Source organism: Pan troglodytes, chromosome 1 (assembly GCF_028858775.2).
Source record: "Pan troglodytes isolate AG18354 chromosome 1, NHGRI_mPanTro3-v2.0_pri, whole genome shotgun sequence".
NCBI lineage: Eukaryota > Metazoa > Chordata > Mammalia > Primates > Hominidae > Pan > Pan troglodytes.
Genome location: NC_072398.2, coordinates 32,238,484 through 32,264,416, shown reverse-complemented (window position 1 = coordinate 32,264,416; position 25,933 = coordinate 32,238,484). Strand labels below are relative to the sequence as shown.

The window sequence follows — 25,933 nt, the reverse complement described above, 5'->3', positions numbered from 1 at the left end:
CATCTATTGAACAGATGAATGAAACCAACATTCATCTCCTTGTCCATCTATCAGAGCTCCTGGGTAATCAGGTGCATTGTCAATGAGCAGTAATATTTTAAAAGGAATCTTTATTTCTGAGCAGGAGGTCTCAACAGTGGGCTTAAAATATTTAGTAAACCATTCTGTAAACAGTCAACCAGGCTTTGTTGTTCCATTGATAGAGCACAGGCAGAGAAGGATTTAGCATCATTCTTAGGAGCCCTAGGATTTTCAAAATGGTAAATGAGCAATGACTTCAACTTAAAGTCAACAGCTGCAGTAGACTCTAACGAGACAGTCAGCTTGTTCTTTGAAGCTTTGATGCCAGGCATTGATTTCTCCTTTCTATTAATAGCTAGGAAAATCCTAGATGGCACCTTCTTCCAATAGAAGGCTGTTTCATCTACACTGAAAATCTCTTGTTTGCTGTAGCCACCTTCATCAACGATCCTAGCTAGATCTTCTGGATAACTTGCTGCAGCTTTGAAATGAGCACCTGCTGCTTCACCTTCCCCTTTTATGTTACAGTGATGGCTTATTTCCTTAAACCTCATGAACCAACTTGTGCTAGCTTCCATCTTTTCTTCTGCAGCTTCCTCACCTCTCTCAGCCTTCACAGAATTGAAGAGAGTTAAGACCTTGCTTTTGATTAGGCTTTGGCTTAAGGGAATGTTGTGGCTGGTTTGATCTTCTACCACTAAATCTTTCTCATATCACTAATGAGGCTGTTTTGTTTTCTTATCATTGGTGTGTCCACTGGAGTAGCACTTTTAATATTCTTCGAGAACTTTCCCTTTACATTCACAACTTGGCTAACTGGTGCAAGAGACCTAGCTTTTGGCCTGTCTCAGCTTTCGACATGCCTTCCTCTGTAAGCTAAATCATTTCCAGCTTTTGATTTCAAGTGAGAAGTGTGTAACTCTTTCCTTCACTTGAACACTTAGAGGTCATTGTAAGGTTACTAATTGGCCTGATTTTAATAGGTTGTGTCTGGGGGAATAAAGAGGCCCAAGAAGAGGAAGAGAGACGTGGAAACAGTGCATTGGTGGAGTACTCAGAATACATATAACATTTACTGATTAAGTTCTTGGTTTTATATGGGTATGGTTTGCGGTCCCCAAAACAAGCACAATAATAACATCAAAGATCACTGATCATAGATCACCATACAAGATATAATAATAATGGGAAAGTTTGAAATACAGCAGAATACTGCAAAAATTACCACAATGTGACACAAAGACCTGAAGTGAACACAGGCTGTTGGAAAAATGGCAGTAGGTTTGCTGGACACAGGGCTGCCACAAACTTTCAATTTGTAGAAACATGTAAGATCTGTGAAGCTCAGTAAATCAAAATGCAATGAACGAGATATATCTGTAGTCATCATCAACTCACTCCAAATTGGTGGCCCCCTTGTTAAAGGTTATTGTGGATCTTTAAATTAAAATAGAATTTTTTTTTCTAATTTCTGGGGAGGGAGTGAGAGAGAAGCATCAGCACAGAGGAGAGAGAGAGAAACACGCACACTCAGGGTAGACTCCCAGCACTGGCCTCTCCACCCCACATGCCTTTTCCCTTTTGAGAAGCTCTTAGAGCACAGAAGCAGACCTGTTTTCAGGGCAAACATCTAACTTTTAACAACAGGGGCTGGCAATCTGGTCAGCATCAGTTTGTACACTATCCTTGTCCTGAGGGATTTTACAGGAATTCAATCAGGAAGCAAACTGTGGAAGTACGTGAACACTGGGCAAAAACAGCTGCCAACTTCATTTAGGATGGAACTTTAACATAAAGGAACAAGGTCTAGGAACATTTTGCAGCCCACTTTGGAGAGCTGTTAAGAATAATGCCTCCTCAGGACAGTGGCAGGCCAGGTGAAAACCTGAAAGAATAAGACAGGTAGCTTATGGCAGGTTTACTTGATCACGCCAGCACCTCTTAACCTCCCCTTCAGCCTGCAAGGCCAGATGTAGCTTGTAGTTTGGAATAAAAGACAAAAAAGGCAAGTGTCTGGTTCTAACATAAAACCTTTGGGAAATGCACATGTTGGTTCATCTGGGTTCAGCAAATAGAGCAATCTTTACTTCCTCGTTAATTTTTACATTAAAAGAAAGAAAAAACAAGAAGAAAATATCTGGGTTTAGAATGGTACAGATGATTTACAAAAAAAAGAGGGACATTACTTTCCATAATCAGGTCCAGTTTTCATATCTAGTTTTCATTTTTCAAGGCTAAATTAAGTAACCCTCTAATATAAAATAAGCTTCGGCCATTAAAGAGAATAAAATTAATTGATCTAGAAGCTTGTTGTCAGATTGGTAAAAGTAAGGCCAGAAGATAAGCCTCTCCATTATTCATAGTAGCAAGAAAAGACTAAAACAAAACACCCAACAACCAAAGATCATTTTTGATGCAGGACCATCTTACTCTTAGGAAATCTTTGCTATTAAACCTATTCGCTGTGCCTAGTTCTATATGAAGTTTTTAACTTCCTTTTCATTTTTTGTCTCAGAGTTGAATTTATATATTTATACTGAGGCTTAAGAGAACCCTGGTTCATAGTTCAGAAAGACATTGCTTTCTAGGGAGGTCCGATGCAGGTCCGTAGGGCATTTCATCCATCCTGTGCTTGCGTGGCACTCACTACCAAGGGAGCCTATTAGGAAAGAAGGGCACACTGAAGTCTGAACTGAAAGCTGTCAGAAAGGGAACACCCAGATGCTGGTTGCAGCAGCTATGGCTGAGATTCTATTTGTCTTCAGAGCATCAGCAGACAATATATGTATTCTGTCACAAACTCCACTTCTCTCTCCAATCCATAGTGTCCTTAATGTAAGAGGCAGATGTGCTTTCTGCCCGGAGATGTGGCAGCAACCAGACTGTCACCCAAGACTCTAATTAAGTGGTATGTGACATGCTTCTAAGGCAACCCAGCCAAAGATCAACCTGCCCATTTTACTGAGTAAAGACATGCATCTTTATCTACCCATTGGCAGGAAAGCAATACTACTAATCCAAGAAGCAAAGGTGCTTTAACTTTGATAGTGCATTTATACCACAAATCTTTGAAGAAGTAAAAGAGAGTTGAAAACTGCTTTATTGCCTCATGTGCCAGCTGTGATCTGACATACACAAATGTGGGATATTATTCTTTTTTGAGCTGGTAGAATTTCATAAAAACCAGTAAGCTGGAATCCACACTCAGACCTATGAGATATATATCATCAAAATATTAGTGACTGTGAACAAATGCTGGTCTGGATTAAATCTTTCTTTTTGCCTTAAAGAGACTAAAACTACCTTTCTACCTTGTCCAAATTCATGATGATCAGGGAATTGGACAGAAAACCTAGTTGCTGCACAGCCCAAGCACTCATGAATGGGAAATAAATGAGAAATAGTCTTTTTTTTCCTTAAATTTCCATGCATCTTTACAATACTGTCCCAAGAAAGGGGGCTAAGAATGAAATTTTGTTTTTTTTAATATTTTATATGAGATTTGTGAGGCTATTTTTGCTACTACAACATGGCAAGCAGGGAGTTTCAAGATTGTGATTTTATTAAGGAATAGAAGACAACCTTTTTTCAACAGGGCTCTACAAAATATTCCATCAGCAGAAGTGTTAGGCAGGTCGGAAAGACTAAGTTTTTCAAGGTATTAAATTAAAAGATGTTGAATTACGTTAAATGCCCCACATTGAATTGACATTTCTCCTTTTTTAATGCAAGCTAAGATTGATGAAAAATACCACTTATCTACATTAAGGGTCAAAATCTCTCACAAAAAGAGCTTCTGGTTCAACACGTCAGAGCAGAGTCAGTCTTCCATAATCCAGGGACCAAGACGCGGATCACATTCTGATGATCCAATTAATGGTGGGATACTTTGCAATCATCCGGCAAGCAAGGCCCCTAACAGATTGTGGGGCTGTAACATCAATTTCTTAAGTGCATTTAAAGGATTACAAATGTTAGTCCTGGCTTGAGATTGAAACACCTATTGAGGTGCTCTGAACCACATTACTGTAATTGGGTACCTGAATTAATGCCATTTCTTCTGATGGGTGAGTTGAATACATTGGAATTAAGAGTTCTTTTTGCTGTATTTCACTTTCTCATTCTTTCTTCCTTTTTTTTTTTTTTTTGTTTCCTTGGAACATAAATCTGAATTGAAATAACTCTTTTTTAATCCAGATAGCTTTAATTACAGCCCTCAGGAATCCAAGTATTGTCCTCATTTTACCTCGTGCACTGTTTGGGTGCACTCTTCTTTGAGCTTGTTATCTTAATATGCAGCACTTAGACAATGAAAATACAATTCTTTTCTTTAAAAAACTAAGGGAATAAGGAGAGGGGGAAAAGGAGAAGAAGAAGGCTCTGCTTCTCTTTCCTTCCAGCCACATGAACCTCATTATGAACACGGAGGATAGCACTTGAAATTCATTACAGGCTTGGAGAGTTAAGATCCAGATCCTCCCTAAATCTTTCACTCTTTCTGAGACAGTTAAAGTAAAAGTTCTGATTAGGGAAGAACTAAATAGGTGGGTATTGTCAGTATATTCTAAACTTCAAAATAAGGATTTTGACCTTCTTTCCCAACTTAATCTCCATTAAGTCCCTCAACTAAGGGGAAATCACATAGCATCACTGCGTCAAACCTCCCCGAAGCTTGCTATGGTAAATTGAATGAAATCTGCACTCCCCACTTGAGTCTAAAAGGTCCTACATGCTCTTCCTGCTCAGCTCTGATGTCATATTCGATTGCTCTCCAACCTGTGCACCAGGCTGTGTCCTCATGCAGCTTCTTCCTGTCATCCAAGTGCACCACGCTCCTCCTCCATTAAGGCCCTCTGCCTTAGGCATTCTACTCTGAGACTTCACCCTCACTCCTTTCAGATTTCTACTCAAATATGAATTTATAGAGTTCCCTGACCCTGCTATAAAATAATACTGATGCGCCCCCATCCTTCTCAAGTCGTGCACTCTTTCCTCCCCTACCTCATGTTTCTTCATAGCATTCATGCGTGTGTGTGTGTGTGTGGTGTGCACACATGCATGCAAATTAGTAATATATGCACCACACACACACACTCAAAAACAATGACTGTACAAGTAGGAACTTTGTTTCATTCACTACCAGAACACAAGTAACCAGAATAGTACCTGGCACAATTCAAATATTTATTTAGTTGGATTGAACTGAGTTTTTGCATGGCTAATTCTGCCTCATTATTCTGGTCTCAGATCCAATATTTTCTCACAGAGGACCCCAGATGACTCTTATTTAAAGTAGCACTTTCTCTATCCTCTCCCTTATTACCTTGTTTTATTGTCTTACTATTTTTTAGTAAGACAACCAACATCTGAAATACCAATGTACGTACATATGTTTGTATGTTTGCATATGTTTAATGTCTATTTCTTTATCTTATTAAAGTTAATGAGGGTTGGAAAATGTTTTTCTGTCTTGTTCAATTTGGTGTTTTTAGTGTTAAGAACAGCACTTGGCATGTAGAAGGAGTACCATAAATATTTGTTAAATGTGTATGCAATTAATTGAACCAGAGGGAGTCAAACGTGCAAGAGCCTTTATCAAAATAGGGTTGTAGATGACACAAACTCTCTTCACCTGGTATAAAGATAACATTGATAGGGTATAATTTATTCCACCTACTGTAGAAAAACAAAGCTGGTCATGGTAGTTATCATCGGCTTTGGTAAGGAGACACAGAAGAGCTCTGAAGAAAAGTCTGGCTTAGAGAAAAGCTACCTCTGGACAAAATTGGAAAACAGGTGTTGCCTGTCAAGCTGTGCCCCCATCTCTCCTGTTCTGTGCCCTTTCCTGGCTTGTAAGCTATACTGTTTTATCCCCTCTACTCTGAAGCATCCAGTGGCCTTCATGTCAGTACCTGACTCAGTTTTCCCCTCCCCTGAAAACATTCCTACTCTGGAACTTTCTGACTCATCCTATCCTTGTCTTTCTTCCAAAACATCCAGATTCAGGCATCATATTCTCCCAGTCGCTATTCTTAGGCTTAAGCTAACCTGGCAAACCTCTGGACTTAAAAAGCATCAGCTGGCAATAATAATGAACAGGACCCCACTTTCCTGGAAGAGTGATACACCCTCCACTCAGGATGTCTCCACTCCACTCCTCTTTGAGAGGAAGGGAAAGAAAGCTGTGTTTCTATTGCACCAAGAAGGAAATCGTCTACAGAAGGCTCCCAGTGTCTCTTGTCTTTCTTTCCTTTGTCACAGTAACCACTTAACCGTATTCATTCCTGATCGTAAAAATAATTTTCTAAAAACACAGTAGCAAATTTAAATCATGTAAAAAGAACAAAATTTAACCTATAAATCCCTAAATAACAACTTTGTAGTTTGTTTCTTTTTGGTCTCTTCTCTTTGGACATCTTTACATGGTCAATATCGTATGCTATATTTAGTTTTCCCCCACTTATTATATTGTGAAAATATTTCCACGTCCTTACGTATTCTTGATCACCATTTTGGACAGGAGAGCGTATTTCACTATAGGGATTTATTGCCATTTAGTTAACAATGCCCTATAAGAAATTACTAGGTTATTTTTACTTATAAACAAGGAAACAATAAACATATGTCTTTGTCTAGAGGAGTTGGCAAACTTTTCTGTAGAGGTTCGGATAGTCAATATTTTAGGCTTTATGAGCCATATGGTCTCTGTTTCAACTACTCATTTCTGCTGTAGTTAGATACAATGAGTAGATAAATGGCTGTGACTATGTTCCAATAAAATTTTATTCACAAAAACAGGCACTGGACAGAATTTGGCCTGAGGGCAGCAGTTTGCCAACCCAACCCCTGGCCTAGATCTCTGATTGCTTTCTCAAGATGCATAAAAGTGTAATCACTGAGCCAAAGGGGTGAACATTTGTAACAGATACTGAAATATCTATTATTCATCTTAAATATGGTTGCATGCTTGATTTTTCACAATAACAAAGTCACTAATTTAGTTAACTTAGAGGAATCCTGACCCAATTAACATTCCTCAAAAAGGAGGGAAACTGAGGCCCAGATAAAGCTGAACCTGAATCTTCTGTTTTATTTGACATTCCCCTTATGTAGTTCTCTTTAAAGATAGTTTTTATGTATATATTTATATATATATAACTAATTCAGATGCAGAAAGCAAGTTTCCAGGAGTACTGCAACAGTGCAGTCACTAAACTAAGAAAAGACAATTTCTTGAATTCTCAGGGCTTTGATAACTCAACATTCCTTCCAGGTAAATAATTCAATGGCAGTCACCAGCAGGGTGACTACTGCTTTTTTAGTGTAAAATGAGTAAGATAAGAGGCTTGTTAATCATGTATTATGATTACTGCTTAGGCCACAAAGGAGAGTTGACAGTACCAGTTACAGTACATCAAGGTCTGCCGTGCACAATTTCTGCTACTAGGGCTCTATATTATTAAAGTTTGAAGATGTGTGAGGGTATAAATGACCCCTATCTAAAGTTTTCAAGTAATGTTTAGTATTTACACTATAAATATGCTCTAACATGGCATTAAGTTGCAATTTTAGTTTTACTTAATAAACTGTATAGGGGCAGACAGCCTATTTGCTATCTTTATTCTCAACAGACAAAGAATTTAAATATATTCTCAAGAGAGTTCAAAAGGTACCATGATTTAACTGGAGTAGAAAGGAAAGGGATACATTTTAATTCCCAAAATGATTTTCCTCGGGGGAGTATGAACGCTTTTTGCATTCTGTCATGTTTTCTTTTTAACTACACCAACACATCCTTTCTCGGCAACCAACCAGAGATGATGAGAGCCAGGATGAATCCCATGAGTCATTTTAGTCCAGGCTCCTGTGTCAGCAGAGCAGTTCTCATTATTCTTAAGCATATCGTCTCTCTCTAAACTGGGCATGTCCAGGTCTGTGATTCTACTATGATATGAATGGATATTAAACCCTGGGTGAACCTGCTCTTCATTCATGGCCTATTATCAAAGCATCATGACTGCTGAGCTGAGGGGTCCATGCCTAAATACAGACATTGGGCATCTGGTTGGCAAGAAACACAGTGGCGGTGGCTATGCCCTCTAACTCTCTAGTGTACAATAATATGTTCAGGGAGCAGAAGAGGGACACTCCATTCTTGTCTCCTGTGGCTAATGTTTTTTAATCATGAACAAATGCTGTTCCAAGGTGTTGGTATAGGACAGCGTTTCTCGACCTCAGGATTATAAACATTTAGAGGCAGATAATTCTTTGTTGTGGGAGGCTGTCCTGTGCATTGTAGGATGTTTAGCAGCATCCATGGTTTTTGCCACCCACTTAGTGACAACCAAAAATGACTCCAGATATTGGCAAATGTCCCGTGGGGTAATGGTGGGGGGTGAAATCATCCTGACTGAGAAGGACCTAGAATGGCAACCCAAAGGCAGAAAGACATGTAAAAGTACACACTGCACTTGCCCATCTCCTCTGTCAAGTATGCTTCTGGGGTGGGAATGAAGAAAGCAATGCAGCCCTGGGAAGAGACACCAGAAAGACTGAGCCCTACATGGACATGTAAATTTTTCTCTACCTGAGGTTTAGAATGTCTGGCTTGTTGTGCTCAGCAGTCATCACAAAGCTAGATATGAATTTCTTGGCTTGTTTTTTTTTTTTTTTTTTTTGACTCATTAGGTCGCCCTGCTCAAAATGATTTACATAGAGATAATTAAACTTAAGCCCTAAGGGCTAGTTAACTGTTTAGCAGTGTATACATTTCATATAACCATTTCCATACATCTAGTTTTAAATTCATTAACAAAAATTAATAGCTACCCAGTGCTCTACATTGCGCAGCATGTTGCTATGGTATGCTTGCTAAATTACCCCTTTCTATCACTCCTCCAGCGATCTCATAGACACTTAAACTTTGCTCTGCTGGAAATGTTGCCTACCAATTTGCAGCAAAGCTCATATTTACTATATTTAGTGTGAATAATTGACTGCACTTCAGAAAATATTTGTCTCTGTTTGGTGTGCCTCTGGAACATTCTATCAGCTTTAAAGAACAGTGCATGCACTTTTTTCACTCTTTGAAGAATCACCGAGAAACATTTAATAGGTAATACTAGCGTTGAATATGCATTAGAAATATATGTTTTACTAATATTGTCCTTCATCTGAAAGTCCCTTAACTGCACTTAAATATCTTGTATTTTTTCCTCCTGGCGTATTTTATGAGGATGAAATGCCTTTCTGATATGAACTACCTATGACCCATTAAATAATTATCTTCTTATTTCTGAATACCAATATAAAAAGAAAAATGAGACAGTAAATCTCTTTTCTATAAACTTATTGCCACAATTATACATATTTTAGAATTTTTGGTAATTAAAATATATTTTCCATTAAAAAATAATCTCTAATCATTCTTCACCAATATTTACATTGTTCACTTCAGGTCTGAAAAGGAGTCAGGGTGAACTAATTCATTGTTTACACTCAGAATCCTAGGTGGCCCAAACCCATAAAGGTAGTACAATGCACTGTATCTTTCGTTCTTAGTACTTATCTTAATCTTAATAACTAGCCAGACAACTGACTCCAGAGTCTGGGGCTTATCAACTGGAATTCGTCACATGAACCCAACAGAAGACAAGAAATACATTATATAACAATGCTACACAAGTCATTATCTCTCGACATTTAAAGGTATGCATTCAAAAACTATGTAAGGCTTTTATATATTTATTTATTTATCTTTTGCTGAACTCAGATTCCACTAGTTTCTATTAAATTTGATAGCAAACGAACAGAAATGCCCTTGTTAGGTATTATCTGCACAGTTTACTACCAAGAGATCAAAAGGATTCGTCCTACTTCATTTCAGCATTGGCTACTGGGAACAATCTGCTTGAAAAACTTTCCTCGATACAGATTATTTAGGAAACAGATTAATAAGAAAATAAAAAGACCCACGCTCCTCAAATATTGAAAAATGTCAACTACTTTAGTAGAAATTTCAGTATCTTCCCAATAGCACTTTTTCTGGATTCCTTTGAGGTAGCTTATACAAACAACAGTAATATTGAGCCATCTATACTACAGTTTTCCCAGACCATGTCTTGGGTTAAAAACAGGACATGACTCTTTCAACTATTCACATGGAAGGTATCTTCTTCAGCAGAAAGAAGTTTATGAACTCTCTTGTTTTAGTGAATGATTTATTGTAAATATTTCTAATTGCACTTTAAAATTTTCATTCTAAATAAATGGAGACTGAAAGGTATAATGCACTTTATATACTTCTGCAAGATAAGATTTATTTCTCTTACCAGTTTTACAGAACATTTATTATGTCTATAATGAGCTAAATATTTTTACTGAGACTTCAAATAGAAATATATACACAATTTAAAATGTAGATGGCCAAACCATTGGCATCATCCAAATAAATATTTTCTTTAAAATCACTCCTTTTGAATTATTTCTTCAAAAGAAATGAATGGTGAAAATATTTGTTAAATGACAGCTGAATTTTTGCTTTCTACCAATGTTGTCAATATGAAGATACTTTCTAATAAATGCCACCTATTATGTTTCCTCTTCTCCAGAAGAAAACATCAATTCATTAGTTAAAGAACTCTTAGTATAAACATATTATTTTTGGTGTGAGTGACATTAAGTTTATTAACACTTGCATTGTTAAAAAGATGTAGTCACTATCCAACTCTCCACAGGTAGTTTTAAACCAAAACCTTATGTAGAAGTTGCACCATGTCTGGAAACAGGCTAAAAATAAGATACAGTGAAATATATAATGTATATGTTTAGCCTAGTAATTATATAATACACTGTACTCCTATCTCCTTTGTTCCAATAATCAAAGGTGTAATTCTTGATGACATTTCAATATATGCAAAATTAAAGGTAGCAGAGTTTAACATGAAAAGATATATATCATTTCCCCTAGGAATTAAACTCTTCCTGTGATCTGTAATAAATACCGTGCTGTTTTACAAAATGGGAATAAGATTGATGATATTGATCATAAGTTTCATATTTTTCATTGAATCTATTGATGAATCATTTACCAAGAATGAACGGGACAAAAGATCTATGGAAATATTGCTTAGTTAAGAAAGAGATGTGCTTAGATAATATCACAATATTTTATCAAGGCTGTCATGTAAAGTGCTGATAAATGTTTTATCTTTCTGGAAGATACGGCCCTCTAGAAATGTGTGTCTAAGCACTAAAAAAGGTATGGTTTACATGCATGTGTTTAGATGTGTAGACTCCTTATCTAGTATGTATAACACTTCCTCCACCAACATGATATTTTGTTTTTATTGAATACATTCTATACTACCTATCAGATATCGTGAGTATGTTTTTCTGAACCCTTAGAATCCTAGCAGGACTGGAAGAAAGGTTAAAGATCTATGACTAATTAGAAAGATAATTTTTTGTAAAGAAAGAATAACTACACTTCTCAGAGTGCCCACTCATTACTAAAAGCTGTGTGCTTTGAGTCAGCAGACCTGAAACCAACAAGATGCATGTGCTGCTTTTCTTGTTTTGGCATCAAAGTTACTTTTGAAACACAGTAGTGTAGGAGAGAACTACTTGTTATGGACTAAATGTGTGTATTCCTCCAAAATTCACAAGTTGAAATCCTCCCCACTCCCCACCAGGTAATGGTATTAGCAGGTGAGGCCTTTGGGTGGTAATTAGGTCATGAGAGTGGAGCCCTCATAGATGAGATTAGTGCCCTTATAAAAAGAGGCCAGAGAGCGCTCTTGCCCTCTTTCCACTGTATGAGGATACAGGGAGAAGTTGACAGTCTACAAACTGGATGAAGGCCCTCGCCAGAACCTGATCATGCTGACACCCTGATCTCAGACTTTCAGCACCCAGAACTGTAAGAAATTAAATTTCTGTTGTTTATAAGCCACACAGTGCTTCATTACAGTAGGCCGAACTAAGACACTACTGTTGGCTGCTGATTTGCAGAAATGTGCATCTCTCATTGACCCTGCTAAGGATCCTTTTATTTTTTCCTGAACATTATAGAAATAAACAAGACCCATCAAACAAATATTAGGAAACTGGTATTTAGGAAGAGTAGAAAAATCACCCAAGTGGGGCCACACTGATATCAACTTTACAAAATAATAAAATACAAAAAAAAATCACCAAATGGATTGATTCAAAGAAGAGAATTCAAAACTTTGACAAAGAGCCCTTAGAAGGGACAGTAAGAAAGAAAAGCAATATGAGAAAGAACTACATGCAACCTATTGCGGCTGAGAAGTTTGTCAGATAGATGAATAAAGATTTAAAGCAAAGAAAAAAGAGTTTCCCAAAAGGGTTGTTTAGGCTTGGTTTATTTGAGACTTAAGAAATACCCCTTTAAAAGTATTATTTTGTCCAAGTCCTTCACTCTTGAAATTCATCATCACCACCTTTAAAGAGATTAGTGATAAAGGTTGGCTTCTTCATAGACAGTACGGATATATGCTGGGTTCTTGGCACTCTCTTACAATGATATTAGTAAAGAAGCACTATTAGTTAATCAAGATGGTGAACACAACCAAGGTGAGCAGGACATTGTATAGGAAATTCTTTGGAGAAGAAACCGTGGTACACAAATTAGCAACTGAAGACATAAACAAGATCAAAGAGTTCTGATATAATTGCAAAAAGTAGCTCACTTATCTGTTAAGCATTTTACTATTTAGTACACATTTTGGCAATTTAGCATATCTTGCGTTTTATTTCTACAATGAAATTGTAAACTCCTGAAAGGCAAGAAAAAAAATGTGTTCATACTATCTTGTTTAATGTAAGATAAAATTGAGCAGAGGTAAGCAAACACTTATATGTTAAGTTTCACTGAATTTTGAATAAAATTTGATTTATAGGATGCTCAATAAGCATAGAAGTTTTGAGCAAAAACAGTTGAATAATCTGATTTTTCAGATTAAGGTATTGAAGCCCTAAATGTCAGAGAATCTAATCCAAAGTCCAGACATTTAGGTCTAGAGATAGGACTCATCCTACCTTATCTTCTTACTTCTTCCCACCAGGGCTCTTTCCATGTTAAGATTTAATTGTTTGACTGTCTTGAAACACATTTGAGTCACTCTGACTATGGCCTCACTTACTTTCCTAGGTCCCAGGAAACCTAATATGCACCAGGTACTACCTACTTGTTTTACATATTTTCTGTGAGATTTTATAAAAGTGCTTCTAGCCTGCATCTCTCAGCGTATTAGAACCCCTGTCCTTTACAAACAGTTCCCAAACTTTGTAGTACTCTACATGTTAGTCAAGGACACAAACACATATCAAAAATGTTTATACTCTGACAGGTATGCATTATGCTAAAGGACTGAATCAAGTTAATGGTAAAAATAGCCAAACCTCTTTTGTACACTCTGTAGAGCAGTGCATATAGGCCAATTGGCTGACTGGTAGCAAAGAAAAACGACAAGTCCTCCTGATTGAGGCTTCACTTTCAGAGTAGATCCTATGCCTTTATCAACCTACTTTTCACATGCTGCCAGTTCGCCCTGAAATATCCAGCGCGGATTATGCCACGTCCAACTTCAAAAAAGTTCAATGGTACAAATTCTAACGTGAGAAATCATAAAGTCCAAACTCCCTTATGTAATACTTGAGATCTTTCCTATTTTGTCTTCAATTCAGTGTTCTATTTAGCAATTATACTCAGTTTCTACACACACCTTCCTCTAGCTCCTCCATTTTTCTGTTCTTTCACACACTTCCTTGTCTTTATTCATGCAGCCCCAGAACCCTCAATGGTCCCACAACATACAGACTCCCTAAGACCCCTGTCTCCCACACTCAGTGTATCCACCCATCACATTTTACCTCTCTTCCAAAGACCGGGTAAACTCACTGGTCCTCCAAGATGCCATTCCTTATTCCCCAAGTGCCAGTAAAGCATTCATTTCTGCAAACTTCAACAGCGAGTTGCTTTGAGTGCTGTTTCTAGCTTTCATCTGTTTTATTTCATCTTTCCTGCATTTCAAGCACTTCATGATAATTTCTTGGTGAAATGATTCAACTGATTCAATTGCTTTTTTATCTTTTCATTGGACATACACTTTTCACCATTTATAGGTTTTTAAGTCTGTTTATACCTTTCAGAACATGTGTGCCTTCTGTTGAAACTGAAACACTGTGCTAATCCTGACATAGAGCATGAGCCCAGACACAATGCCATCAATTACTTTGTGAATCAGCTGGGAGTTAGGCTCAGCTGGCTGCTTCTGCAGCTGCCACAAAAGCTCCCTAGATGTGGCAGGGCGCGGTGGCTCATGCCTGTAATCCTAGCACTTTGGGAGGCTGAAGCGGGTGGATCATGAGGTCAAGAGATGGAGAACATCTTGGCCAACATGATAAAACCCTGTCTCTACTAAAAATACAAAAATTAGCTGGCTGTGGTGGCGTGTGCCTGTAGTCCCAGCTACTCGGGAGGCTGAGGCAGGAGAATCCCTTGAACCCCAGAGGTGGAAGTTGCAGTGAGTCGAGATCGCACCACTGCACTCCAGCCTGGCGACAGAGCAAGACTCCATCAAAAAAAAAAAAAAAAAAAAAAAAAAAAAGCTAAGAAAAAAAAGAAAAACTCCCTAGATGTATTTCTAACTAGACTGTAATATTCTTGAAGATCAGGCAGTTGTCTTATCCATTTTTACACGCCTTGAAGCATCTAACGAATACCAGGTAGGTAGACAAATGTGTACACAAGTCTGAGGATCAACAGGAACTGATAAATTTTGTAGAAATGCCAGTTAATTAACTGCCCAGACTAAGAGCACTCACCCTTTCCACTTTCACTTCTTAGGGCAGGAGAAATGATCATGTCTGTATGGCGCCTGAGGTAACTACTTATGGCTGTACAATAGTCTTGGCTGATGGATACCAGAGCTCTGATATAATTGCAAAAAAGTAGCTCACTTTCTCTGTTAAGCATTGTTTACTACACATTTTGACAATTTAACGTATCTTGTGTTTTATTTCTACAGTGAAATTGTAAACTCCCGGAAGGCAAGAAAAAAAAAATTTTGACAAAATTGAGCTGAGGTAAGCAAGCACTTACATGTTAAGTTTCACTGAATTTTGAATAAAATATTGGTTTATAAGATGCTCATAAAGCATAGAATTTTTGCTCACGTTTGGTTGCTCAACTTTTGGTCACACTGAGCAATCCTCTAGAAGTGCTGGGTCCTCTGAAAATGCCCGTGGACCAACAGAAAGCTCCTCTCTGGAGAGTCTGTCCGGTTAGGCTTTAAGCTCTAGGGGTCAATGTCAGGCTCCATTTTGGAAGAATTTTTCCCATATATATTTTCACCCCGAAGAGGAAAGGGTAATGCTTTTTTTCAAAATAATTTAGGACCTATGGGCCGCTGATATGACACTTGGATTCAATATTCCGAAACAAAAACATGCAAAAGTTGGCTTGAATGATAACAGGGCTTAGGTACAAAGCCATGTTCCTGGCAACAGCATCTAAGAAACAATAAACAGTAGCTCTCGCTTTAGTTTAAAGTTGTTGCTGCTGTTACTGTAGCTGACTTGAATGCTTCTTTGGTGCCAGTCACTGGGATAAGAGCTTTCTGTGAATTATCTCATTTAATTGTTAGAAAAAAAAATTTGTGGGTATATTATTTCTCCATTTTACAGATAAAATTTCAACTCTGACAGACTAAAAAACCTGTACAAATTCAAAAGGTAACGTAGAACCTGAGGCCAGCTAAAGTGCAAAACAAAATGCTTTTTGAATTTAATGTAAAGATGATACTGTCAAGGCCGCAACGAGACTGCCAAGGTCCAACAAGTCTGAGTCTGTGGCACGTGGAAGGAAGAGTCCTCTCTGTGACACATCTGCACTTAATCCACCCAATTAGGTGTCTCCACCTGCCCCCTCCCCTGCTCCCCAGCAAGGCAAAACACCTGGGAACCAACGAGATAAATGCAGCTGCAAAGATCCTGTGGCTGCTGCATCTGCACGACACGCCTTGTGACAGTTCCCCGCTTGAAAATGCAGTTGTGCAAAGGACTGTGCAGAGTGTGTTTTCCCTCCCACTCTTTCCATTCTCATTTCTTTCTTTCATGTTTATGGACTTTATCTCAATTTGAGTGAAGGCAGTTGTGCTGAATAATGATGAGGTGCTTCCTCCAGTGCTGCACAGTGATAGCCTGATAGTTTCAGCCAGCTTGGAATTCTTCAAATGTCTTCTTTTTGTTGTTATCAAAAGAGGTGACCTACTACCTGGGGCATTGTGTTGACACCTATGGATACCAAAGAGGCAAAGTATTCGATTATCTCCTTTTTTTCCCGGTCTTCCCTGGAATTGTAACTCACTTGCTTTGTTTCTTGTGAAAAAAAAAAAACTTTCTATGAAAAGAAAATATAGAATAGAGTTGATACACAGTGTGTTCAATATAAAGAAAAATGGAGGAATGGATCTCAAACTGATGTAAAGGAAAATTTCCTGGAAAGCATGCTCCTTACATTTCCCATATAGATACTACCAGTTGCTTAATCAATATGTCTGTCTCTGCTTCTCTCTTCAACACACACACACACACACACACACAAACACACACACACACACACTTGGAACGAACAGAAGCGATTCGAGAGTGAAGAAATTCATCTTGACCTGAAATTGCTTTTGGAACAAGTCCATTTCTGACATCAAAACAATTTCTGTCAAACTGTCTGGGTTCAAGCAACCCACAAAATAGCAGCTTATTTAAAAACCAAATCCACTCCTTATTGAAAGTGGTGATATTTGAAGCACACACAAGTAAAACTAATTTAACCTTTGGAAAGTTATCTCTGGAGAGAAGAGTCAAAATCCCTTTATAAGATTTTTAAGCACTGCAATTATTGACGAAGAGTATATTACTTCAGTTTTCTCTGATCAGGAAGAGGAAAAAAGAGAAAACCCCACAAGAGACATCAGCAGCTGTCAGGCTATTTTCCAACTGCAAAGAGATAGTTTACAGTGGGCTTGTGCCAGTCTCTTAAGACCCAGTTAAGAAGCCTTTTTAAAATGCCTTAAAAAGCCAACTCATACATTAATCAAGTTGAGCCCTTATCCATACTTACTGCAATACATCAATTACTATGTCTTTTTTTAAAAATAAATTCCAGTTGACAGCCGACACCTTATTAAGGCCCACTAAAATGATACAATAAGTAGAAGGCTATTAATATTGCTCTTTTTTTTCTCCTTGCTATTGTCTTGCTGCACTGGTCTGCAAACAAATTCAGGCTGCATTACAATTAATGCCAGTGGAACTCCTTCTAACGACTTCCAGCTTGCTAATTTTTTACGCTAATAATAAAAAAAGGCATTGCTATGCAAGAACGACCCCCTTTTATCATGCTAGCATAGCACACCAGAGAGTGTCTGCTATTGTTCACATGAAAGACAATTAAACCCTGGAACATCAAACCTAAAAATGACAATCTGCTAACCAGCACTGGGCATTGCTCAGTGCTTTTCTCTATTTCCCGAACCGATAGAAAACAATTCTCTGAAGACATTCCTTTCCTATTCTCCCTTAACCACCCTTTGGGAAAAAAAAAAAGAAAAAAACTTTTAAAAATACGCTTTGCTGATTTATGCATCTCTGCTTAGAATTTATTAACTGTCTAGGACCAATTTCACTTCAACACTCCTATTGCCTGCAGGTTTAAATTCTGGACACATAAAACGAAATGCACCAATATCACCCACATACTATCATATTTAAAAATAAACATTAAAAGTATTCTTTAAAAATGCACACAATATAAAAGTCTAGAAAGAGAAAGAAAAATCGAATTCTGCAACTCTGTGTATCTCATCTTCTCTGGGGACCATGCTAGAGAGTCACAGGGCATTCTGAAAACTAAGTCTAGTCCAGAAGCTAATTTTTCACAAAGCCAGATTTAAAAAAAAAAAAAAAAAAAAAAAAAAGTCCCTTCATTCTTAGCAATATAAGGATTCATTCACCAAAAATGACACACCCATTTACTGGAAAAATACCCTTTATTTGAACTTTAATTATAACATACAGAATATAAACATACCCACATAAAAGTTCACTAATTTTGTTAAAAAACTTTTCAAATTTTCACTAACATTTCCCCCATGGTATAAGGAGAAATAAAATAAGTCAGAAAGTCTGAGTTGCAACCTTGCCCCTGAAACCTGCGAATCTTGGGTCTCAACCAAATCTTGTAACCTCTCTGAGTGTCAGTTTCTTCATTTGTAAAATAATGAGAAAAATAGCTCCTTTTTCAAGCACAATTGTAAAGATGAAATGAGAAGACGGATATGAAAACTCTTTGAAAATTAAACCATAATACATTGTAATTAAAATAAATAATTAAGGCTGGGTGCAGTGGCTCACGCCTGTAATCCCAGCACTTTGGGAGGCCGAGGTGGGTGGATCACGAGGTCAGGAGATCGAGACCATCCTGGCTAACACGGTGAAACCCTGTCTCTACTAAAAAAAAAAAATTAGCCAGGCGTGGTGGCGGGTGCCTGTAGTCCCAGCTACTTGGGAGGCTGAGGCAGGAGAATGGTGTGAACCTGGGAGGTGGAGCTTGCAGTGAGCTGAGATTGTACCATTGCACTCCAGCCTGGGCGACAGAGTGAGACTCCATCTCAAAAAATAATAATAATAAAATAAAATAATTAATTAAATGAAGTTGTTGTGCGACCTCACTAGAGTTGCACTGAAATCTTTATTTTCTGATTAGTAGTGAGTGACTCTCAAATGCTGGGCATGGCCAGACCTAACATATTTACTCAGCAAGATTTGGTAAAGGGGCCAGGTACTATCCTAGGTTCTTCACATTTGGCATTTTATTGCATTCTCACAAGAACTCTCTTGGCAGGGATGATCGTTCTCTGATTACAAATGAGGAAATTGAGGCCTAGGGAGATTTGGTGTTTGGCCTAAGTGGCAGAGTTGAGATTTGAATCACAGTACTAATCACATAGAAGACACTCAATAAATGTCCCCAGCTGTGACCCATTCTTAAGGTGACTTTCCATGGTAAGCATCTTGTAAAAGAGAGCAGTTCTGTGAAGCAAGGTTAAGAGATGAGTTCAGGCAACCTGTACTGATATATTGGCTCTGACCCTAGTTGGCATGGACCTTTGGGCCAGCCATTAATTCCTCAGTTTTGCATCTGTAAAATACAGGGGTTTTTGTGAGAATCAAATAAGTCCATGTATAATGTTTAGAAAAATATTCAATAAATGTGAATGTGTGTTATTACTTTATCCTCCAGCGCTGTGTGAGAAACTCTACTTTGTAAAATAAGCATAAAATAGGATCAGTAGCTTCCACATTTAACCAAGATAAAGCAACAAGGACCAGACTTACCCTACCATCTAAAATAATAAAAACACAAACAAAATATACAGAACAATGTGTAAGATCCTAGAGCAAGGTAAAGAGATATAGTGATCTCTAAGAGATTAGAAACAAATAAGGTAAGACCTATGATCATCTCAGCTTACTTCCTTGAGAGAGGCTCCAGGCCAAATGCAAAAGGTGAAGTCAGGCAGAGGCCAACAGACTCCTTCAATTCAGGAGTCACATCTAAAAGGCTCAGGAAATCAAGGCAAGTGTAGAATAGAGTACTAGAGAAGATGTTGCTGCAAAGATAGAGAACTCCAGAGATTTGCAGATAGTCCTTTTCAAGTGTTCAATTGCATATTAAACAGTGCATGCATGCAAGGAAACTATTGAAGGCTGGGAAAAGAATCATTAAAAAGTTTAGAGGTACTAGTGCCCAGTGCTTACATAAGACTAGGAATAATGCTTGCTCTCATCACCCAGATTGGAAAAACCTCATGATTCATGGGACGTTGGGTGGGGTACACTGACAGGTCTTTACTCAAAAATGGTAAATAATTAGCTGTAGACTGAGCCCTGTTCCAGTCTACCTAACAAATATTAAAAGTAAGAATCTAAAGGATGAAACTACTTCCAAATAACTGCATCCCAGAAAAAGCTAAGGATATTAACAGAAATACAAAATATCCAACATATGAGAAGATAGAATTCTCAATGTCTGGCATCCAATCAAAAGTTACCAGTCACTCAAAAGAAGCAGGCACATATCATCCAAAAGTGAGAAGGAAAAAACCAATCAATTGAAACAGACCCCAAAGTGACCCAGATGTTAGAAATAGCAGACAAAGGCCAGGAGCAGTGGCTCATGCCTGTAATCCCAACACTTTGGCAGGCCAAGGTGGACAGATCACTTGAGGCCAGGAGTTCGAGACCAGCCTGGCCAACAGGGTGAAACTCTGTCTCCACTAAAAATATAAAAACTTAGCTGGCAATGGTGGCACATGTCTGTAATCCCAGCTATTCATGAGGCTGAGACAGAAGAATTGCTTAAACCTGGGAGGCAGTGTTGCAGTGAGGCAAGATCGTGCCACTGTGCTCCAGCCTGAGTGACAGAGCGAGACTCTGTCAAAACTAAATAAATACATACATAAAATAAGAAAAAGGAAAAAATAGCAGACAAAGATATTAAAACAATTATTATAACTATATCTTATATGTCCCCAAATTGGAGGCAAGGGAGATTTATAAGCCTACAGATTAGTGAAGCTCTGCAGATCCCCAAATAAGAAACATAAAGAAAATGACACCAGGGCATATCATAACCTAGTTGTTCAGAATGACTGATAAAGTATAAAATCTTAAAAGTAGCCAGAGACAGAAGACACTACATGGAGACCCGAAGGTAAATAAAATAGAGATTTCTCATTGGAAAGAGTGAAAGCAAGAAGACAATATATTGGAACAATATATTTAAAGAAAGAAAAAACTGTCAACTGAGAATTTGAAATATAGCTTTTAAAAACAAAACAACAAAACATATTTGTACATATATACAAAGGCTGAAATGATTCATCGCAAGCAAAACTGCAATACAAAAATATTCAAGGAAGTCCTTGTGACAGAAAGAAAATGATACCAGATGGATATATGAATTTACACAAAAGAATGAAGAACACAAGAAATGGTAACTAGGTGAGTTAATTTATTTGCTATTATTAGTAGTACATCTCTTCAACAATGTACTGTTTAAACAAAAATCATAATGACAATGTAGTGTGGGGTTTATAATATATGTAAGAGCAAAACATGTGAAAAGAATAGCACAGAGGTCGAGGGAGGAAACATGGAAATATATTATTGTAAGTCTCAAACAATAAATGAAGAGGTATAGCATCAGTTGAATGTAGTCTGTGATAAGTAAAACATGTATACTACAAATCCTAAAATAATAAAGCAAAGAGTTATAGCTAATAAGCAAACCGAGGTCATAAAATGGAATCATAAAATTTATTCAGTTAATCCAAATGAAAGTAAAAATATGAAGAGAAAGAAAACAAAAAAAAGAAATAAAAAATAAATAGAAAAATGCTAGATTTAAACTTAACCATATCAATAAACACATTAAATAAAAGTGGTTTAAATATTCTAATTAAAAAGTAATGTTCTATAGCATTATGGGGTATAATTCACAATAATTTATTGTATATTTGTAAATAGCTAAAAGAGCAGATTTTGAATGTCTCCAATACAAATAAATGCTAAATGTTTGAAGTGGTGATTATGCTAATTATCCTAATATTGATCATTACACATTGTATACATGTATCAAAATATCACACTGCATCTCATATGTGTAATTATTATACGTCAATTAAAAGTACTAAAAGCAAAAAAAATTTTTAAAGTAGAGATTGTTAGATTGGATAAAAAAGCAAAATTCAGCTATATGTTTCCCACAAAAATAAATACACATGAGAAAAACCTTTGTAACCTGGGATAGTCAAAATTTTTTTCTTTTAGGTACAATATGAAAAGCATAACCCATAAAATATCAAATTGATAGACTTCATAAAAATTAAAAATGTAGACTCTTTAAAAGACACTGTTGTGAGAAGGAAAAGACAAGCCAACACTAGCAGAATATATTGCAAATCATAAAATCAAATAAAAGGTTTATATCTAGAATACAGAAGGAACTATCAAAACTCAATAACAAGAAAACAAAAAACCTAATACAAAAGTAGGCAGAAGATTAGAATAGAAACTTCAACAAGGAAGATATATGAATGATAAATGAGCACATGAAAGATGCTCAACATCATTAGTCATTAGGGAAATGCAAATTAAAACTACAAGATACTACTACACATCTATTAGAATGAATACAATTGAAAAGTCTGACTAAACTAAGGATTTGGAGCAAGTGTAATTCTCATACACTGTTGCTGAGAGTGTAAAGTGATACTACTTTGGAAGACAAACAGCTTGACAGTTTTCTGAAAAGTTAAACATACACTTAATATATGATCTGTCCTCAGGTTTTTACCAAAGAGTAATGAAAGTCTATGTCCATGCAAAGACTTGTAACAGTTTCCCTTTTTTTTTTTTTTAGACAGAATCTTGCTCTGTTGCCCTGGCTGGAGTACGGTCGCGTGATCTTGGCTCATTGCAACCTCCGTCTCTTGGGTTCAAGTGATTCTCCTACCTCAGCCTCCTGAGTAGCTGGGATTACAGGTGTGTGCCACCATGCCCAGCTAATTTTTGTATTTTTAGTAGAGATGGGGTTTCACCATGTTGGCCAGGCTGGTCTCGAGCTCACGACCTCGTGACCCCCCCAAAAGCCCAGGCTAAAATAACACAAAAATCCACTGACAGTAACTTAATAAACACATCATAGCTTATACAATTTGATGGTACCTCAGTAATAAAAAGGAACTAACTACTGATTCAACAACATGGATATATGTTAAAATAATTATACTGATTGAGACAAACCAGATAAAAAAGAATATATACTGTAGGATTCCACTTACATGAAAGTCTACAAAATGAAGACTTATCCATAGAGGCAAAAAGCAGATAAGTGATTAGCCTTGAGATGGGGGAAGTAGGTCAGTAAAGGGGTCAGAGAAAAGGATTATAAGGTAGCAAAAGAAAACTTTCAGGGTGAGATCCCCGTTTATTACGTTGATTAAGGTATTGGTTTCATGGATGTATATGTACGTCAAAATGGATCCAATTATATACTGTAATGTGCAGTTTATTGTATTTCAGTTATAACTCATAGAGCTGGTACAAACAAAGATAGGATTATTGTCCATAAGGAATTTAAAAGTTAATTATTGAAAGAAAATATATGTACAAAATTAATGTAATGAATAAGAAGATAATATAAACTGTTTTGTACAAAATACATGAAAAAAAGTAGAGACCAGTGATTCTTAAACTTTGATACCCATCAGAATCGCCTGGAGGGAGTGTAAAAGCATAGATTGTTGGGTCCGATGCCCAGAGTTTCTGATTCAGTAGGCCTGGGATGGAGCTTAAGGATTTGCATTTCTAACAGGCTCTCTGTGAATGCCGATGGTGCTGGTCCCAGTACCACACTTTTAGAATCACTGATATATATGAGAATAGGACAATGTAGAATAAAGGGCCAATTTAGAAAATAGAGAAATTATAGCATTTTTTGAAAAGCTTTATTTTTTCCTTAAGCTCACAATGAAATAGAATTCAAGTGAATAAAATTTTATTTTATTCTCAGAATTTCTTTCCTTCAAAATTTTTCTGTGTTCCTACTGAAAATTCCACAGTTTTCAAGTAGATCTCATACTACCTAGTTGCAGAATTCACTGGCGTAGAGACAGTCAATATCCTCTTAGAGAGCAATTAAATATCAAACCAGCGAATAAGTTAAGAATAGGGCAAGGGTATAGTCCAATTAGTCAAACCTTTTATTTCCACTTTCTGCCATATTTCAATTATTCTTCTCCTATACCCTTTTGAGAAATAGTTATTATTGTAGGTTTAAAATAAATAAAAATAGTTTTTCTTTCTCAGGAGTCATGGGCTTTGTTCTTTGCTATTCCCTCTGCAACACTTTTTGTCCTACCTGCTCACTTTCATCTGGCTAATTCTAATTTGCCTTTTAAGCCTGGGATAGACAGTACTTATTTGCAGAACTTTCCTGGGCATACTTCTGCTCACCCTGCTGCACAGGAAGCTCCTACTCTGTGCTCCTTGTCTCTACTGCATCCGCCATCTTGCACTAAATCATTTTATCACACTCATCACATTTTTTCTACTTCTTAGATAGCGTATTTCTCTTTAATTTAATGAAATTGCATTTGGGACATCCTAGCTTCCCTGATCCTCTCTAAGTTACACAGTGTTAGGAATAGAGAAGGAGGAGTCAGAGGTCACCAAAGCTAGAATCATAAAATTGGAGAGACAGAACATGGGATGAAATTGTAAATATACAACATACACTTGCATACAGGCACATACAAACATTTGGGGGGTTGTTAATGACTTCCCTAAGGATAGTAATTTCAAGTGGCACCAATCTTTAACCCAGATTGAATCATAGGACAAATCAAGTTTCCCAATTCCTACTCATGCATTTGACATAGTTATGGTCTGCTTTTATAGCTTTTGATCACAATTTCCTAGGAGGCAGCTGGTCTCTAAATCAACAAGTCAGAAAAAAAAAAAAAAACAGCCAAAGCCCAGTCCTTTAACAAAATTACCTATTGAGGAGGTCAATGCTGTTTGGAACACATTTAAAACATTTATAAGAGTGATTTTTAAAATGTCTGCTATTGGATGAGGGTTACATTCAAAGATTCCAGTTGTACTTTTGTATGACACTAGACTTCTGCTGTAGTGCTTCACCCAAAACAGAGGTTTAAGGAAATAAAAAAACAAAAATAATACAGAAAAAAAAACCAAAACACTTTACTGAAAATTTTCATTTCAACCAGAAGCAAACGTGTTCTAAGAAGGCAAAGTAGAGTTAGGAACAACTCCGTGTTTCCCTCAGGAATAAATGTGATCTTTCACACTTGGGGGTTGATAGTCAGCGTTGAGTAACTTAGACCAACTTAAGAAGGAGGCATCTGGGGCTGTTCACCTAAGGAGATGCTTCCCAGAGGCCCAGCATCTTGGGAGAACACCCCGAGTTCTCTGGAGAGGTCAGGAGTTTGGGATGCAGGATCACACTGAAGAAGGTCAGCCCAGCAAAGCAGCTGATCTAGGATATGGGCTTCTGACTTCCAGATTCTACCATCATCACAGAGGCTCAAAGCTGGGGCCCACACCAAAAGGGCGTGATGATTCCCAGCCTTCAGCACAACAGGAATTGACCTGGAAAGAAAGGCCTTTATTCCTCTGACAGAAAAACCTGATTCCCAAAGGAAAATGATACTTTTACCTTATTCCCTTTCTCAGTGGATCTGCATTTTCATGAATGAAGAAAAGAAGAAAGTTGAATTCTCTGACTAGGAAGGTTTCTTATAAGAAGGTTTCCAATAGACTTCAACTTTTTAAAGCTGTGCAGCAAAAAAAAAAAAAAAAAAAAAAAAAAAACATTATCACAAAGGAATAAAGAGCACTAACCAAAGAAATTTCACTCTCATAGATTTTGTAGCACCTCAGAACTTCCTTTGGAAGGGAAGGACAAAGCGGCCGTTTGCTCAGCTCAGATCATTTGGATTGAGACTCATATGTTATTTTAAATGAACATTGCTCAGGTAGTTAAGCCTTAAAAATCAACCATCCTTGACAACTGTCCATTTTTTTTTTTAAGTCTTACCTTAAGGGTTTAAGAAACACATTTACAAAGTATGCTGTAGTGGGAACTAGCCAAGCTTCCTACCTGGCTTCATAGCACAATTGGGACTGCTGGTCTTTGTTCATTTTTGTCTTTGAAAACTTTGTTACAGTTAAAAGAGGGAAAAGGAGTAAACTTAAAAAGCAAACATGGAACACTTGTTTAGCACTTGGAACAATACAA

General features: G+C 37.2%; 1 protein-coding gene and 1 pseudogene across 32 annotated transcripts in view; both read right to left on the bottom strand.

The window, feature by feature from the left end:
- Positions 1–25,345, bottom strand: part of LOC134808119 (tigger transposable element-derived protein 1-like) — a 36,447-nt pseudogene extending 11,102 nt beyond the window's left edge.
- Positions 1–25,933, bottom strand: part of ESRRG (estrogen related receptor gamma) — a 640,701-nt gene that overhangs the window by 340,985 nt on the left and 273,783 nt on the right. For 21 of the 32 annotated variants that reach the window (XM_063791940.1, XM_063791925.1, XM_063791978.1 and 18 more), the window contains one exon: positions 25,352–25,469. The exons of the other annotated variants lie outside the window; for them this stretch is intronic. The gene's annotated coding sequence lies outside the window, so the exon portion shown is untranslated. The remainder of the gene's footprint in view (positions 1–25,351; positions 25,470–25,933) is intronic. 32 annotated transcript variants of the gene reach the window in all.